This window comes from Mirounga angustirostris, unplaced genomic scaffold (assembly GCF_029215605.1).
Source record: "Mirounga angustirostris isolate CCGP_5_RB_7025 unplaced genomic scaffold, mMirAng1.0.hap1 SCAF_2, whole genome shotgun sequence".
In the NCBI taxonomy this organism is placed as follows: Eukaryota; Metazoa; Chordata; class Mammalia; order Carnivora; family Phocidae; genus Mirounga; species Mirounga angustirostris.
In genome coordinates, this window is record NW_026991710.1 from 34253954 (window position 1) to 34271654 (window position 17701).

Below are 17701 nucleotides of genomic sequence, written 5' to 3' on the forward strand. Positions count from 1 at the left end.
TTAGCATAACACCCTCCAGGTCTATCCATGTTGTCCCAAAGGACAGGATTGCTTTCCTTTTTTAAGACTGAATAATAGTACGTTGTATATAAATGTATAACACATTTTCTCTGTGCATTCACTTGCGGAGGCACCCTTAGGTGGTTTCCATACCAAGGCTAGAGTCAATAATGTTGCTATAAACATGGGAATACAGATAACTCTTTGAGATACCGATTTTATTTCCTTTGGATCTATACCCGAAGTGGAATTGCTGGATCATAGGGTAGTTCTATGTTTCATTTTTGGGAAACCTCCATACTGCTTTCCCGTGATGGGGCACACATTTTCCTTCTCTCCACATCCTCCCCAGCATTTGTTAGGTCTTGTCTTTCTAATAAGAGACATCTTAACAGGCATAAGGTAATATCTCATTGTGGTTTTGATTTGCGTTTTTTTGATGATTAGTGATGTTGAGCACCTCTCCATGTCCCTGTTGGTCATTTGTATGTATGTCTTCTTTGGGAAAATGTCCTTTGCCCATTTAAAAAATTTTTTTCACTGCTATTTAGATGTCTCTTCTGCCCATTTGAAAATTGGGTTATTTGTTTTGTTGCTATTGAGTTGTATGAGCGCCTTGAATATTTTGGGTATTAACCCCTTAGTGGATATTGTAGCCCTTTGTTATGAAAACAAATTGTCCTCAACTCCATGGCTACACGTGGAGTCATTGAGCATGCACACTTCTACACAGCACTATATCCAGAAGCTGAGAATTACGAGGTGAGGGACCTGGACCTACCTGCTCAAGGCCCTGAGAAGACAGGCACAGAAGGAGAGGGATTAAGATGTACCCAAACTAAAGAAATAGAATCCCCCATGACAATCCCCCTCCGTGGGAGGAAGTAGAGAGCCCGGGTGAGCTTTGACATCTCCAAGGGGTATGGTTGGTAGAATGTCCAAGGCTGGATCTTGGGAAATGGTTCTGCAGGCTGTGTCCATCCTCTCACCTGGCCCCCCTCCTAATTAAGAAGTTTGGTAGTTCAGTGATTACTGCTGACCCGGATATAGTTCTACCTGGGGCAGAAAACCCACAAGAAGATTATTCTTTTCTAGTACCTTTTTAGGCTTGGCAAGAATAACATGACTCTGGTAGTCAATTAGAATGAATCGGAATTCATTTATTTCAGTAATTTTTTTTCTTTCTTTCTTTTTTTTTTTAGTATGCTCCATGCCCAATGTGGGGCTTGAACTCATGACCCTGACATCAAGACTCACATGCCTTACTGCTTGAGCCAGCCAGCCACCCCCTATTTCAGTAATCTTTATATCTACACAAGGAAATCTTTTATTTATTTATTTATTTATTTATTTATTTATTTTAAGATTTTATTTATTTATCTGACAGAGAGAACGAGAGAGCACAAGCAGGAGGAGCAGTAGAAGGAGAGGGAGAAACATGCTCTGCAGCGAGCAGGGAGCCTGATGCGGGACTTGATCCCAGGATGCTGGGATCATGACCTGGGCCAAAGGCAGACACTTAACCATCTGAGCCACCCAGGTGCCCAAGGAAATCTATTTAATCTGCCTGTCCAGGTTAGGAGTTTTAAATAGTCTTTCACAGTCATCATAAATCTTTTCTCTCTGTCTTGCCAGCATCCAAATCTTCTTTTCTTAGGTTGAGAGTATACGGGGAAATAGACACGGGCACCTCTTGTCCCACAGCACCTCGAACAGTCGTTTGTTAGATCAGATGTGTTACAAATGCAGAGAGGAGTCCAGCCAAAGCTGTGACCCGTAAGGATGGTGCTTATGGAGCTTTGCCTATTCCGGCGCCTAGAATCTTGACAGTCATGGTCAGGTAGAGTTCAACAATCCAGTGCTTGTTCCAGACGTGAAGGAGACAAATTATAATGTATTCTCATTCTAAATTACTTATTTACATGTCTGTCTCCTGCCTGGATGGAGAACCTCGGGAGAAGAGGAGCCTGACTTTATTTATTGTGTATCTTCAGCAATTATTTCAGGGGCTGGCACAGAATGGAGAGTTGTAATTGTTGGTAAAGTTAATGAACAAGATAGACTCTCTTTGGAAATAACAAAATGATGGTAAGTCTAAATTTATTTATTTATTTATTTAAGTTTTTTTTTTTTTTTTAATTTATTTGCCAGAGAGAAAGAGAGAGGGAGAGTACAAGCAGGGGGAGTGGCAGGCAGAGGGAGAAGCAGGCTCCCCACTAAGCAAGGAGCCCAATGCGAGACTTGATCCCAGGACCCTGAGATCATGACCTGAGCCGAAGGCAGACGCTCAACCATCTGAGCCACCCAGGGGCCCCGGTAAGTCTAAATTTAGAAGAGGAATATAAACAGTTGCATAGATAATAAGATAATAATCCATGCACTTTGATACATATATATCTGTGCTCTGCAAGTAACATCGCAGGGGTCAAGCATTCCTTAAATAAATACTTTCTACTTGGACTTCTATTGTTACTCACAACTGCTTAGCATGGCTTAATGCACCTTTTATTTTTTGTTCTACTCTCAACTGTGCAATTTGAAGAAAATGTTCATGCTTTTGTCATATGCTGTATTTTGTCAGTTGCCATTCCACCCCCCACATTTTCAGGGGTCCACTTATATTTATTCATGGCCTGATTTCTTATCACATCAATACATTTGGAACTCCTCTCCTTGCTGGATTTTCCACCTCCAACAATAATCAAGCATGAAGATGGAGCACACTGAAAAGTAAACATTAAATTTCAGTCTAAAAACACAAAACAGAAAACCCCAGAAAGCTTCACCTGAATGCTTGCCATATGCAGAGGAAAACTGCCTCAACAATCCCAGTTGCAAATGTTAGAGTCCAGTAGAATTAGCATCAGTGACCGAGCTTGGCAGAGGCAAACCATTGTGTGACCGCATCCCCCCACCAGCATAGCGGCTGAGTCAGCATTTTGGGGAAAAAAAAAAAACCACTCATTTTCAAAATAAGCTTGAACTTGGACAACTTGTGTTTCATCGGCTTGTTTAACAGGAGCACAATAGTGTTTGCTACAGCTTAACTTTCATTCTGAAGAATCTACATCTCTGGGCTTTTGTCTAAACGGAAATTGACATTATTGTACTTAAAATGCCAAACATTCAGAACCAACAGAGAGTAAAAAGAATGGGCAGATTTTCATAGATGTCTAAAAGACAAGGGAACCCTCAGAGGTGGGTGGGGGCGATGGGGTCACTGGGTGATGGGCATTAAGGAAGGCACTTGAAGTAATGAGCACTGGGTCTTGCAGGCAACTGATGAATCACTAAATTCTACCTCTGAAACTAATCATACAGTATTACATTGAATTTAAATTTTAAAAAAAGACAATGGAGAGCACTGACTGTCGATTTATTTGGGACTCCGCCTCACATGCTAGGATTTTGCAACATAAAAAACTCAGGTTTAAGTTAGCCAAAGGCAGAGGACATATTTGGTTCCTAACTTTGGGTCAGTGTGAAGATGGAACAGAAAAACCTTCTCTTGCAAAGATCTAGAAAAGCCATGATGATGTCCATGAGAACACCGTTTGCTAGGGAGTCGGGTCTGATAGAGAACTTCTGCCTTGCATTTCATACCCCCCTCATTTGAGGTCATGGTTAAAGAAGCACCAAGCTGTAGCATCCTATTGGTAGTTTAAAGTATTTCTCAAGTACATCCTAAATTCCACGCTGGTCTTTCCTCTGGGTTGGAGGCTTCAGCTTCTTTCCAGTGACCCGTTGGCTTCACTGTTGTTACATTGTTTACTACAAAAGATGTAGAAGGATATTTACTAAGGGTATGGGTAGCATTCTCCACCTTATGTAGGTTTTCACTAGGTTGGTGGAGGCTTCAGTGGCTGACAGCCCTAATCCCCACTCCTGTGAGATCCGTGCCCTTCCTCACCCATGTGGCCACTGTGCGAGATGCCATGTTCTTATTTGTCCCCACCCCCTCATCCTCACTGGCCAAGTCTCTTCCTCGAATTTATTGTAATATGGAAACAGCCAGAGTACAGAGACGGATAATGGTGCCAAAGGGGAGGGAGAGGCTGAGAGGAGCGATCTAAAGGGGAGCACTGGCTGGGTTTAGGACCCTGGTTCCCGTCATTCCCAGCAACAACCCTGCTGGGGTCTGCAAACCAATAAATTCTGCTTTCCGTCTAGCTGCTCCCAGACGTGTTTCTGTCACTTGAACCCAAACAAACACAATAGAAAGAGCAGTAAATGGTCACCTCCAGGCTAAGTTCTTTTTAGGGAATTTACTTGAATAATATGTATTTCTAGACTCTATTTGTTGCTAGATGCAGTGTTAACTGAGTTGCTTTCTTCATTTGAATTTGCTGGAGGAGATGAAATGGAAAGAACTAAGCTCCATAAAGATTTGCTTTTTTCCTTAATACAAAAAGATGTTATTGTGGGTATATGATAGAATGCCTTTTGAATAACTTTTCTAACAGTGAGGATTAACATTAATGCAATTGAATTTTAAAAAAGCATACATTGAACCCCCACTATATGGAGGCACTGAGCATACAGAGATGAAAGGCCAGTTCCTTCTCTACAAGAAGTTTATGGTCTAGGGCATGGTGCTTAAAGTGGTTTTTCCAGCTGGCAGCCACAGCATCACCCGGGAACCTTGTTAGAAGTGCAAATGAATCGGAAATTCTGGAGGTGGGCCCAGTCGTCTTGTTTAAGAAGCCCCCCAGGTGATTCTGATGTAGCTAAAGTATTTTTTTTTTTAAGATTTTATTTATTTATTTGAGAGAGAGAGAGAATGAGAGAGAGCACAAGACAGAGAAGGGTCAGAGGGAGAAGCAGACTCCCCACTGAGCAGGGAGCCCGATGCGGGACTCGATCCCGGGACTCCAGGATCATGACCTGAGCCGAAGGCAGTCGCTTAACCAAGTGAGCCACCCAGGCGCCCATGATGTAGCTAAAGTTTGAGAACAACTGGTCTAGGAATTTATTACATATACCTGCTTACCCAATCTTCCTTTTCACTAAGGGCACAATTTATGACTCACCTGAACTCTAACACCACCCTGTGCCTTGCCCCTCCCCCTCATTTTAATGGGATTGAAAATGGAAGCCATGTGGAGCTTTCTGAACAACAGAACCAAGGGTAAAAATCCTGGGAAAATCTCTCATCTCTTTGCCCCAGGGCCAACAAGAAAGGAAGGTGTGTGCTCCAGGCCTGTCTGAAGTGGCTCCAGTTTATCTCGGCAGATAAGTCGGTGTATGGAAATGACGGGGAAGGGTGAGGCCCTGGGGGCCTGGACTCCATCTTGGCTCCACCTCACTCAAACCAATCTACGAGCAGGGAGTCTGTGCCAGGGCTTCTGTGGGAAGGTGTCTGAGGAAAGCCAGTGATACTAGTCCTCAAACCACATCAGAGCCCCTCTTCTTCTATTAAAACTCAGCACTTGGTGGGAAAAGAGAGATAGAGGGATACCCGGAGAACTGAGTAAAATCAAAGGGTTTGGAGAACGTAGGGATTCTTCCACCCTGAGGAGTTCCAATTAGCATTGTCTTTCTGAAGACTCTGACTCCTGGCAGTCTTCTCTCACAGAAATTTCTAATTTGTCCTTTTCTGTCCTTTTGCATTCTCATTTCTTAACTTTCTATTTTCCATCACCCAATTCAATGAAATATTCAGGAAGTACCGATCATGCGTCAGGCTCCAACACAAGCATCACAGGATGGATAAGATTCAGGGCTTGCTCTCAAGAAGCGCGTGGTTTGCAACACCCCAGTCAGCCATCGTTTGATGGCCGAGGTGCATGCCAGGCACCGAGCTGGGTTCCGGGCTTTCGACAATGAACACAATATGGCCCCTATACTGTGGGAGCTTGTTATCTGTCGGAGGAGCCTGGCACGAGCTACACACCACAAGGGCCGTAATGGAGGTGAGAAGGTACCCAGAGACCAGAGTGATTGACTCTGCCTGACGGGGCTGGGGAACGCTGGGAGGAGAATCTGCCCTTGGGGTTGGGTTGGCCATGTGAAGAGTGGTGGCCAGGGGATGGCATGTGACATTATGGTGTGTCCAGAGAAAGAGAAGCTCATGGTGGCTAGAGTTCAGGTTTCATGGTTGAAGACTAGGTTGTGAAGGATGGCATACACCAGGTGAAGGAGTTGAGAGCTGATTCTATAATGAGTAGAAGTCCGTCAGGGTTTTCTTTTCTTTTTTTAAGACTTTATTTATTTGAGAGAAAGAGAGCCAGAGAGAGTGAGCATGAGCAGGGCGAGAGGCAGACTCCCCGCTGAGCAGGGAACCCTGCACGGGGCTTGATCCCAGGACCCTGGGATCATGACCTGAGCCAAAGGCAGACACTTAACCGACTGAGCCACCCAGGTGCCCCTCATCAGGGATTTCTTAAGCAGGGAGGCTCTGGCCCAATTTCAGGCTTTGGAGAGAACTAGGAAGAAGTGTGGAGGATGGATTTTGGGGGACAAAAGCAAGAAGTGTGTGTTTTAGTTATCCATCACTGTGTACAAATGGCCCCAAACTTCATGACTTAAAGCAATGACAAGGTATTATTTCTCATGATTTTATGGATTAGTTGGGTGGCTCTTCCACTGCTCTCGCCTGGGCTCATTCACGTGGCTGCTTTCAGGTGCTGGGTCAGCAGAGGCCTGACTGGGACTCTTTTTCCATATGGTCTCTCTCCATGGTTGCTCATCACTCAGTGTCTGTCTAGACCATGTTTTCTCACATCGTGGTGAGAGCATTCCAAGAAGACAAAAGCTGGCGCTTGGAATCTTCTGAAGACCTCCTTTGGAGGTTTGCACAGTGTCATTTCTGTTGCAGTTTACTGGTCAAAACCGTGTAGGAGGGAAGACACAAAGATACAGAGCGTGGTTCGTTAGGGGGCACACAACGAGGAGGTTATTTTCAGAGGGTCGGCAATAGACAATGGGGCGCTGAGCTACGTTAGCAGCCGTGTGTCAGTGTAGAGGAGAAGATGTTTAGGAAATGCAAGAATTAGTCATACAACAGGACCTGTATTAAAGCTCAGGTGACATTACAGCCAAAGTGCATGTGAATAACAGCTTGCAGGTGTCGTGGATGCTATTGGAACTCTCTCCCTCATCCTTTAACTGCCAACCCCCCCAGCCCCCCACGATGCTTGCTGTGAGCGTTGGCTGATAACAGCTCACAGCTTTGCCTTTCTCCGGAAAATTCCCCTTGCCTGGAGAGGAACTGTCTGTCTCGGGGTGGGGATGTGTGTGTGATGTGCCCCCATCCCGATGATTGGCTGGCACTGCATGCAAAAGGCCGGCCCGGTGCCTCTGGGCGGGACCTCCTGTGGATCAATCTTCAGGTGGGACGGCTCCACTGCCCTATGGTGCTTCCTTCGCTCCCTGAGAGCCTTCCTCGGCTCTGCTTTGGGGACCCCAACCTAAGCATGGAGGAGAGAGAACATTTGAATAGGTGCTGGAATCTCTGATGGCCTTGCTCCTCTATGCTTTCTGAGTTGTACCCTTTTCCCCCATCTATTTTCACTTCTCAGTTCTCTCTCTACTTTATGTCTTCTTCCCTATAACTTAGTTTCTCTTCTTAGTTACAGACTTTTCTGCACCACTGGGCAGATTTTTTTTAAATTTTTTTTTTTTAAGATTTTATTTATTTATTTGAGACAGAGAGAATGAGAGAGAGAGAGCACATGAGAGGGGTGAGGGTCAGAGGGAGAAGCAGGCTTCCCGCCGAGCAGGGAGCCCGATGCGGGACTCGATCCCGGGACTCCAGGATCATGACCTGAGCTGAAAGCAGTCGCTTAACCAACTGAGCCACCCAGGCGCCCCTGGGCAGATTTTTTGAAAGAATGCTTAAGTGATTCTTTCTGTGAGCCTGGATAGACCCATCTATCTGCAAAAGATATGGCCTTTACAGAAGTGAAGCCAACAAGATAGAGTTAACTAAAAAAATAATGGCCTTCATCTTGTGAAGTAAGAGTGGTCCTATGGACAAAGAACATGGTCTACGGGTTTGAAGTCCTGGCACAGTAGACATCTGGTGTTTTTGTTCTTGTGCCTTTTTCACCCTCTGGCATAGAGTCTGATGCCTCCCCTAGGGACCAACCCTCTCCTCAACCCTGAGTCCACGTTCCTCAGGTGGGGCTGCGTTTCTGATTCGGGGGAGAGTGTACAACCTAGATTTAAAGCAATCAGAACATATTACCCAGGAGTTCACAGATCCATACCTCAAGTTAGGCCAGTTAGGGGCCATCAGATATGATTTGGGACTGTTCTTTGAGTTCTCAGAGAAGGAGTTTCCTGCTTTTTTTTCCCTGTGGCTGTGAATCGGGAAGTATCTCACTCCAGGAGCTATGGCAGCCATTGTTTGTCGGTGAGGGGAGGCTCGAAGCCGGAGGGAGTTAACACAGAGGAAACAGAACTTAGAAGTAGACAAGCTTGTCCTGATTTAATCGTAGGAGTGTCTGTATCTAGCTGAGCTTGTTATTCTTGGACTCTGCAGCCACACGGGCCACCACACACTTTCTCTGGTTTGTTTTCACTTAAGCTGGTTTGATTTGGGTCCTGACACTTGCAAGCAGAAAAGGCCCAGCAAGAACACATGGAATTTTTTCTTTAATGAAGCACTCAGTCGATTACACGCAGACATGCCCTCTTCTGTTTGTCAAGCATAGGCAGTGGATATGAAGAGTTTATAAGGACATTCAAGCAGGGCTGCAGCTTCTTAATTGGAAAGACCATAGATAAAAAGGAGACAAGTGTTGTCTGAAATGAAGGAGGATTGACTGGTAGGGGAGGAAAACAGGGATTCCCATCCCGATCCTGCCACAAATCACCCTATAGGGCTCCTGGTCCAGTGTCCATTTTGTCACATGGCCACTCAGTTCCAAAGTGTCTCTCTGCTTCTCCATTTTCTCTCCTATTTCTATTGAGTCTTTGGATATTTTTCTTTCCCTCTTTTCCTTTTTATCTCTATTAAGGGGATGGAGCTCCGAAGTTGAGGCATCCCTGCAAATGATTAGAGCCCTTTGCAGATATAAAACCCACGGCTCCCATGTCCCTGGCCTTGTTTCAGCTATTTAACCTCAGAGTGCTCCCCAGACTTTACCAGAACACAGCCATGCACACAGACCGCTTCACCACTAGTTTCTGAGTGCTCACATAAGTGACCATTAGTCTACATATGTTATGCCTTCAATTCTCAGAGGAACCTTGTAGGGTAGGTATTCCTGTAACCATCTTATAGGTGAGAATATTTAAGTTCAGAGTAAGAAATTTGCCCAGAAAAAAAAAAAAAAAAAAAACAACAAACCCAACCTAAAAGCTTGTAGGTGAGAGTCCTAACTGAAAGAGTTCTAACTCCATATGCCATGATCTTTCCACTCCCCTGCAGGAGAATCCAAGGCTTTCTACAGCTGTACCAGGGAAGACAGATAGTCTTGGGCACCCCTTCCCTGACCCTGAAGCCCCTTTGAAGGCTCTCTGTGAGATTAAAGCTGCATATTCATTCCCTCAGTAATTTAGGAGAAAATTACTGAGTGCCTATCAGTTGCCAAGCACGTTCCAAATGCTGAGAATACAACAGTGAGCAAGAGAGAAAACTTTCCTGGTCCTCAGAGAGCACTTAACATCCCAGGGGAAAGGACAGATAATAAGCATGCAAACAGATGATATATATCCTGTCAGGTGGTACTAAGTCCCAGGAAGAAATAACGAAGCAGGATAAGGGTGTTAGAGAGTGATGAGGTGCTTTTTTGCGATGGAGTGGTCGAGGAAGACATCTTTGAGGAAGGACATTTGAACAGACACCCAAATGGAGTGACAAAGTGAGGTATGCAGTTTTCTGGAAGAGGAGTGTTTTGTGCACTTTTTCACCATCATAGAATATCGTCTGCTGTCACTGCTTCTCTGTCCTATTATCCCTCCACTAGACAAGCTCCCTGGATGTGGGAAAGCCCTGCAGGAGAGCAGAAACTCCACTGGTGTAGGGAGTGACCAGAAGTGGAGCCACTCCCAACAAGCAGATGCTGACAGGAACTCGCCTCCTAAAAATTGCTAGCCACCTAAAGCTATGTGGTAGCCTGAATTGGATCCTGGAATAGAGAAAGAACATCAGTGGGGTACGTGCTAGGAGTCTGAATATAGTCCATAGTTTAAGTTACAAATATTTACCAATGTTAATTTTCTCAATTTTGATAAATGTACCATGATGTTAACATTAGGCAAGAGTGAGTGATGGATATGTGGGAGCTCTGTACTATCTTTATAACCCTTTTGAAAATAAAAAATTATTTTCAAATAAGAAGTAAAAAAAATAACAAAAATACTGAAAGCTATAAAATATTACCAAAACAAATTAAACAAGACCAAAATAAATGCAGAAATATGCCATGCTCATGAACTGATGGACTTCATACTGTCAGGTTTTCCCAAAATGATCTATAGATTTGGCGTAATCCCCCCTAAAATCACAGTAAGTTTTGTGTGTGTATGGAAATTTTTTATTTTAATTTATATGGAAGTGCAAAGGACCAAGTTAGCCAAGGCAATCTTGAAGAAGAACATACTAGATAGCAAGAATTACCATAATGAAGACAATGATGCTGCAAAGAAACTGGAACAGAATAGGCAGTCCAGAAACAGACCATATATAGTAACTAGATTTATGACAAAGGAACAAGAAAGTGCTAGGAAAGGAATGGTTTTTAATAAATAGCACTGAATCAATTGGATATCCACAGAGGAAAAAATGAATTCTGACCTCTGTCTCACACAATACACAAAAATCAATTTCTTGTGTATTATAGGAAAATAAAGCTTCTAAAAGAAAACAAGGAGAATATTTTCATGACCTTGGTGTAGGCAATTATTTCTCAAGACACAAAAAACATAAACAACAAAGAAAATAATAAATTGGACTACTTAAAACTAAGAACTTTCTCCTTTAAAAGATCTCATTAAGAAATTTAAAAAACCATAATGGGAGAGAAGATATTCATAGTTTAAGTATCTGACAAAGGACTGGTATCCAGAATATGTAACTAACTCCTACAAATCAATAAGAGAATTTGACAAATACTTTCAATACACAAAGCAATATGGATGAATCTCACCAACATGGTGAGTTCAAAAAGCCAGGCACAAAAGGATGACTATACAAGTCCATTTATATCAAGTTCAAAAGCAGACAAACTCTTCTATGACCGTGCTGGTTGCCTTTAGGAAGAAGGTGGTTATGTAATTGGTAAGGGGCATAAGGAGTCCTGACAATATTTATTTCCTGGTCTGGGTGCTCTATAGAGGAATGTATTCTTTTAGAGTTTGTGCACTTTTCTATATGTGTTATATTTCAATAAAAGTTTATTTGAATGCTATGTGGCTTAGGAAAGTCTAGGTTAGGATTTACATGAATAATTTTTTGATGAGCTGGTGAACTTGTTATTATATTATTTACAGCTATCTACCGATTATTCCAACAGTTAGTAGCTTGACACAACAAATATTATCCCCCACAGTTTCTGAGGGCCAGGAATCTGGGAGGGGATTAGCTGGGTAGTTTAGGCTCAGAGTTTCTCATGAGGTTGCAGTCGTCTGAAAGCCTGACGGGCTGAAGGATCCACTTCCCAGCCCACTCACCTTGTTGGCAGGCCTCAGTTCCTTGCTAGCTGCTGCCGGGCCCTCAGTTTCTCATTCTACGGCCCTTTCCATAGGCTGCCTGAGTGTCCTATCAAATGACAGCTAGCTTCCCCTGGAGTGGGAGAGCTGAGGGAGAAGAGATTCTAAGATGAAGACCACAGGGTTTTTTTACAACCTAATTATGGAAATGACATGGCATCACTGCTCCTGTATGCTGTTCGCCATACAGACCCATCCTCGTAGTGAAAGGAGACTACCCAAGGGCATGAACACCAGGAGGTCGGCATTGGGAGCCATCTTGCTGGCTGGCTCCCATACCCATCTTCCTCACCACCCCTTACTAGAATATCTGTGGAAATTCTAAGATTCCCAGACTTCCCCCCACCTTTTTTTGGGGTACAATTTCATCAACATGCACACAAATTTCCAGCTTCTTATAAACTGGTGACTCTGTTGGAAGAACTTGCTGGTAGGAAGGAGGAGAAACTTGGGAAGAGGGACAAATTCTCCCCTTGCTGTCTCACAGGACCTCTGTTCTATGAAGATGGCTGTTCAGGCCTGTGATGACAGAAATTCTAGCAGGCTTCCCTGTCCTATTACCTCCACCTAACTTTTTCCTTTGATCTCTGATGCCTGAAATACCACCAGTTGAAACCCATACCATCAGCAAAAGCTTTTTTTCTTTTTTTCTGGTCACATGCAAGCACATTAATCAGAACATTACAGCAGTGGTGGTCCCACTCGGCTGCTCATTGGAATCTCTTGGGGAGCCATGAAAAATGCCAATTCCCAAGTCCACCTACATCCACTGGTTCAAACGCTTCTGAGGTGGGCTCCCAGAATCCGTACTTGGAGAAACCTCCCAACAGGCTCTGAGAGAGCTGGCCAAACATCTCACAGCTGATCCCGCTGTGGTATGTGGAAAGCACTGATATTTACCACTAATGTATGTGGATTTCAGAACCTTTCTGGAGGGGGAGTTTCAATGAGGGCAAACCATTTGTTCACAAAGAGCCCATCTTCCTTTCCACCTCCGTCTGCCCAATGTGCTGAGTGAGGTAATGCTTCCTGGCCTCTTTGAACGCCCTTGGGGTCCCCTGCTGCTCTTTGGTTCCCATCACGTCAGCCTGGAGGTGGAGTTGCCTGTCAGCACTGCCAGCTCATGAGCAGAGCCGCAGAATCAGCTTTCTCTTCTCAGATGCAGACTCTGTGTGAACCCATGCCAGGAGGGGGCCAGGGACTTACCTTTAAGAGAACACATGGCCGTCTCTTGACACAGATGGGAGATGTTTCCTTTTTGGCAATAACAGGATGCGACGCCTTCTAGAGTGTCCACTTAAAGCACGTGAGATTACAGTTTGTGGACTGGATGAAGCTGCAGACTCTTTTCTCACCTATGGGAAAATATATGAGTCGTGTGAAAATCCTTTAAAGTGAATTTTAGGGGCACCTGGGTGGCTCAGTCGGTTAAGTGTTTGCCTTTGGCTCAGGTCATGCTGGGATCAAGTCCCGCATCGGGCTCCCTGCTCCGCGGGGAGCCTGCCGCTTCCTCTGCTTATGCGCTTTCTGACAAATAAATAAGATCTTTTAAAAAAAATGAAGTGAATTTTAAAAACAACTATTTGTTTTTGCGTCCATTTTTTTTGACAAATACTGATTGAGCGTTTCTGACCTATCTTCTGCTCTCTTGCCTATCCCACTCCAGCCACACTGATCCAGCTGATGTTCCTCGAACAAACCACGCACTCTCCTGACTCAAAATCTGCTCTAGCTGCTCCCTTAGCCCAGGACACTCTTCCCCAAGTATCTGTTTGGCTAATCTTATCTCCTCCAAGTCTTTGTTCAAATCCTACTTCTCATTGAAGCTGAACCTGACCACCCTATATAACACTGAAATCAGTGCTCTACCTTTTCTGCTTTTTCCATGGCATTTTTCAACTTTTAACATGCCATATACTTTACTAGGTTGATCATTTATTTTTTGAATTCTTGCTCGGGGCAGGAATCTTATTTTTGTTCACCGTGCATTCCAAGTACTTAACACGGTGTCTGGCACATGGTAGACATCTGATAATGCAGGCATACCTCAGAGATATTGTGGGTTTGGTTCCAGACCATTGCAATAAAGCAAATGCCACAATAAGTGAGTCAAATAAATTTTTGGTTTCCTAGCACATATAAAAGTTATATTTATACTATAGTCTACTAAGTGTGTAGTAGTATTATCTCTAAAAAACCAATGTACATACCTTAATTAAAAAATATGTTATGACTCAATAATGCTAACCATCATTTGAGCTTGCAGTGAGTTGTAATCACTGATCAAAGATCACCATAACGAATATAATAATAATAATGAAAAAAATGGAAATACTGCAAGAGTTACCAAAACGTGACACAGAGACACAAAGTGAGCAAATGTTGGAAAAATGGTGCTGGTAGACTTGAGGGAGGGTTGCCAGAAACTTTCAATTTATGAAAAAAATGCAGTATCTGTTAAGTGCAATAAAATGAGATTTGCCCACGTTGACTGAATTGATAAATTGGGGCTGGAATAGTGGGAAACAATACAAGTATGATCATTGTCACAGAGCTTACGATGTATTGGAGGAGAGCATTAACACAGAAATAATTACAAAAATGTGTATTAATGATCATTGTGATTGCTAGGATGGACATATATGGAATTCTGTAAGAGAGTATATGAGGAACCTTACTTGTCAGTGTGTTAAGGATGGTTTGCTGAGGGAGTGACATTTACCTTGAGGTTGGGAGGTTGGGTGGAGTAACCCTGTTAAAGGGAGCGAAGGCAGAGGAAATAATCTACATTTTGAATAGTTTACAGTAGTCCAGCCACTTATAACAATTGAGTATGCCTACAACCTCATCTGGAGTTTCCTCTCTCTTCCCTCAAAGTATCTATTCAAATTAAGTTTCTAAAAATATGTAGACCATTTACCCCATTTCTTGTGAGTATCAATATCTGAATATCACTTCAGAAAATTTCTCCTGCTATGGGGATATTCTTTGATGATATTCTCTATCTTCTGGACTTCTTAATCAGATGGAAACACAATAAATAAGTTTTCAAACCTCATGGATCTGGGGGCGCCTGGGTGGCTCAGTCATTAAGCGTCTGCCTTCGGCTCAGGTCATGATTCCAGGGCCCTGGGATCAAGCGCCGCATTGGGCTCCCTGCTCCATGGGAACCCTGCTTCTCCCTCTCCCACTCCCCCTGCTTGTGTTCCCTCTCTCACTGTGTCTCTCTCTGTCAAATAAATAAATAAAATCTTTAAAAAAAACCCCAAAACCTCATGGATCTGTCATTGAATAAGTAGTTTAAATATACTTGGCAATGAATCAAGAGTTTTAGAGATGTTGTCTCAGAAACAAAACCAAATAAAGGCTGAGGTAAAAGTGATTTACACTGAGGTGAAAGCCTTAGTTGAGGAGATGAGTAATTCTCCAGGTATTCTTCCAAGAATTTGAAATAAGGTACTTGGCAAAAGGCAACTAAAAAATATGTCTGTGGGAATTTGAAGGGCAAAATTATAACAGTTAATCACCTGTTAGAGATGACCTGACTGCATTAGGCAGTTTCTTTGCATTTCTTAGAAGAACAAACACATTTGTGAGAAAATACACAAGTATGGAATAATGAGCAAGTGGCCAATACTGTGAAAAAGATTAGAAAAGTTCATAAGCACTAACAAAAAGATTTACTTGTTGGCCAAGATGTGAAGAAAAAAAGAACACTAGTGCTCTGTTGGCAGGAATGTAAATCAGTACAGCCACTGTAGAAAACTGTATGGAGGTTCCTCAAAATATTAAAAATAGAGGGGCGCCTGGGTGGCTCAGTCGGTTAAGCATCTTCCTTCAGCTCAGGTCATGTTCCTGGAGTCCTGGGATTGAGCCCCGCATCGGACTCCTTCCATCTGCAGCTCCCCTTCTTGTGCTCTCTCTCTCTCAAATAAATAACTAACATATTTTAAAAAATATTAAAAATAGAACTATCATATGATCCAGCAATTCTACTTCTAGGTATTTATCTGAAGGACATGAAACACTAACTTAAAAAGATATCTGCACACTCATGTTCACTGCAGCAGTATTTACAATAGCCAACACATGGAAACAACTTATGTGTCCATTGATGAATGAAAGGTTGAAGAAGATGTGATACACACACACACACACACTGAAACATTACTCAGCCATTAAAAAAGAAAGAAAGAAAGAAAATTCTGCCATTTGCAACAATACCTTGACAGTATTATGCTAAGTGAGATAAGTCAGACAGAAAAAGATAAATACAACTTGGTCTCACATGTGGAATCAAAGAAAAAACAAAAACCAAAATAACCAAACTCATAGATACAGAGAAGAGATTGGTGTCTGCTAGAAGCAAGGGGTGGGGGGTGGGCAAAATGGATGAAGGTAGTGAAAAGATACAAACTTCCAGTTATAAAATAAATAAGTAATAGGGATATAATGTACAGCGTGGTGACTGTAGTTAACAATATTGTGTTTTTGGAAGTTGCTAGGAAAGTAGATCTTAAAAGTTTTCATCACAAGAAAAAATGTAACTGTGTGTTGAAAGCTGTTAACTAGACGTGTGTGTGTGTGTGTGTGTATTGTCCACCTGAAACTAGTATGATGTTATAGGTCAATGATATCCCAGTAAAAAAAAAAAAGAAAGAAAGAAATATCCACTTGTTAACTCACCTCTGGGGACCCATTCTCGGAACTTGAAGGAGGAGGAAAACCAGTTTCCTTTCTTGAGCTCCATGTTCCCTGGTTCAGAGGTACCCTGGAGATTAAGCCACCCATAGTATCTGAACTGATTCAATGCTTGCAGGAGGAACATGTGGGCTCCTTCTTCAGAGGACTATAGCTCTATTAATAGGGCTTTTGGGGACTGAGTATGCTTCTTGCTTTGTTTCTGTTTTATTTTGTTTTGGTCAAGTTTTGGAGAGGAATGGTGTAACTTCATTTGAGGGTTGTGGTGGTTGTGATCACTTCAAGGGAATCAGTAACTCTATCTCAGGATTTCCCTCTGTATCAGTCAGGAAAGCCTAAGCTATGCTGCTGTAACAAACAAACCTACAATCTCAGTGGCTTAAAACAAGGTAGGTTTCTTTTTCGCATGACACTATATGTCCATTTGGGGTTGGGCAGGAGGAGTTGGCTCGTGATGACTAGGAATTCCTGCTGATGGAGCAGCTCCCATCTCCAGCACTGTGGGTCACTAGACTAGAGGAGAGAGACTCTGGAAGCTCTTCCACTGGCAATTAATTGGTCATAAATCATCGCCCAGAACTTGTTACGTGGCTCCACCCAACTACAAGACGAATAGGAAGTTCAATTCTACCATATTCCTGGAAATGAGGACAGTAAGAAATATTTGGTGAACAATTTTAATAACTATCATGCCAATCCTTGACTTGGCCACATATCAGTAGGTGCATGACTCTCTCTGAAAGAGATGGGAGTGCTTCTCTGTAAGGATCAAAAAGATGCTAGAAATTGCTGTCCTGGTCTTAAATGAGAATGATAGAATAAGTCTCTGCTAAGTCATGGAGGGAGTACCTGAAAGGGAATTGAGAATCCACATCCTGTTATATACCTATTACCTTTTATTCTTTTTTTTTTAAAGATTTTTAAAAATTTACTCAAGTGAGAGAGAGAGAGAGTGGGGGGAGGAGCAGAGGGAGAGGGACAAGTAGACTCCATGCTGAGTGCAGAGCCCAATCTGGGGCTCGATCTCAGGACACTGACATCATGACCTGAGCCGAAACCAAGAGTCGAATGCTTAACCAACTGAGCCACCCAGGCGCCCCTATTACTTTTATTCTTGATGAAGACTTGTGTTGTTCTCATCCATCCTTTTCTTTAATACATTCACTACACTGATTTTAGACAATTGTATCTGTCAGGCTAACCTTCGTTTTGCTGTGGTTACAAATAATCCCCAAATCTCAGGTACTTACGATAACAAAAATTTACTTCATTCATGCTACAAGTCCACTGTAGGTAGATTCTGTTCAACTTAGGCACTCAGAGATCCAGGGTCTCTGAGGCT

At 42.9% G+C, this 17701-nt stretch overlaps 1 long non-coding RNA gene across 1 annotated transcript in view; it reads left to right on the top strand.

The window, feature by feature from the left end:
• The first annotated feature begins 1200 nt into the window (after positions 1-1200).
• The window catches only part of LOC135363586 (uncharacterized), a 35616-nt gene continuing 19115 nt past the window's right edge, over positions 1201-17701 (top strand). The window contains exons 1-3 of the long non-coding RNA XR_010409345.1: positions 1201-1297; positions 1388-1575; positions 2152-2316. This is a non-coding gene — a long non-coding RNA (uncharacterized LOC135363586). The remainder of the gene's footprint in view (positions 1298-1387; positions 1576-2151; positions 2317-17701) is intronic.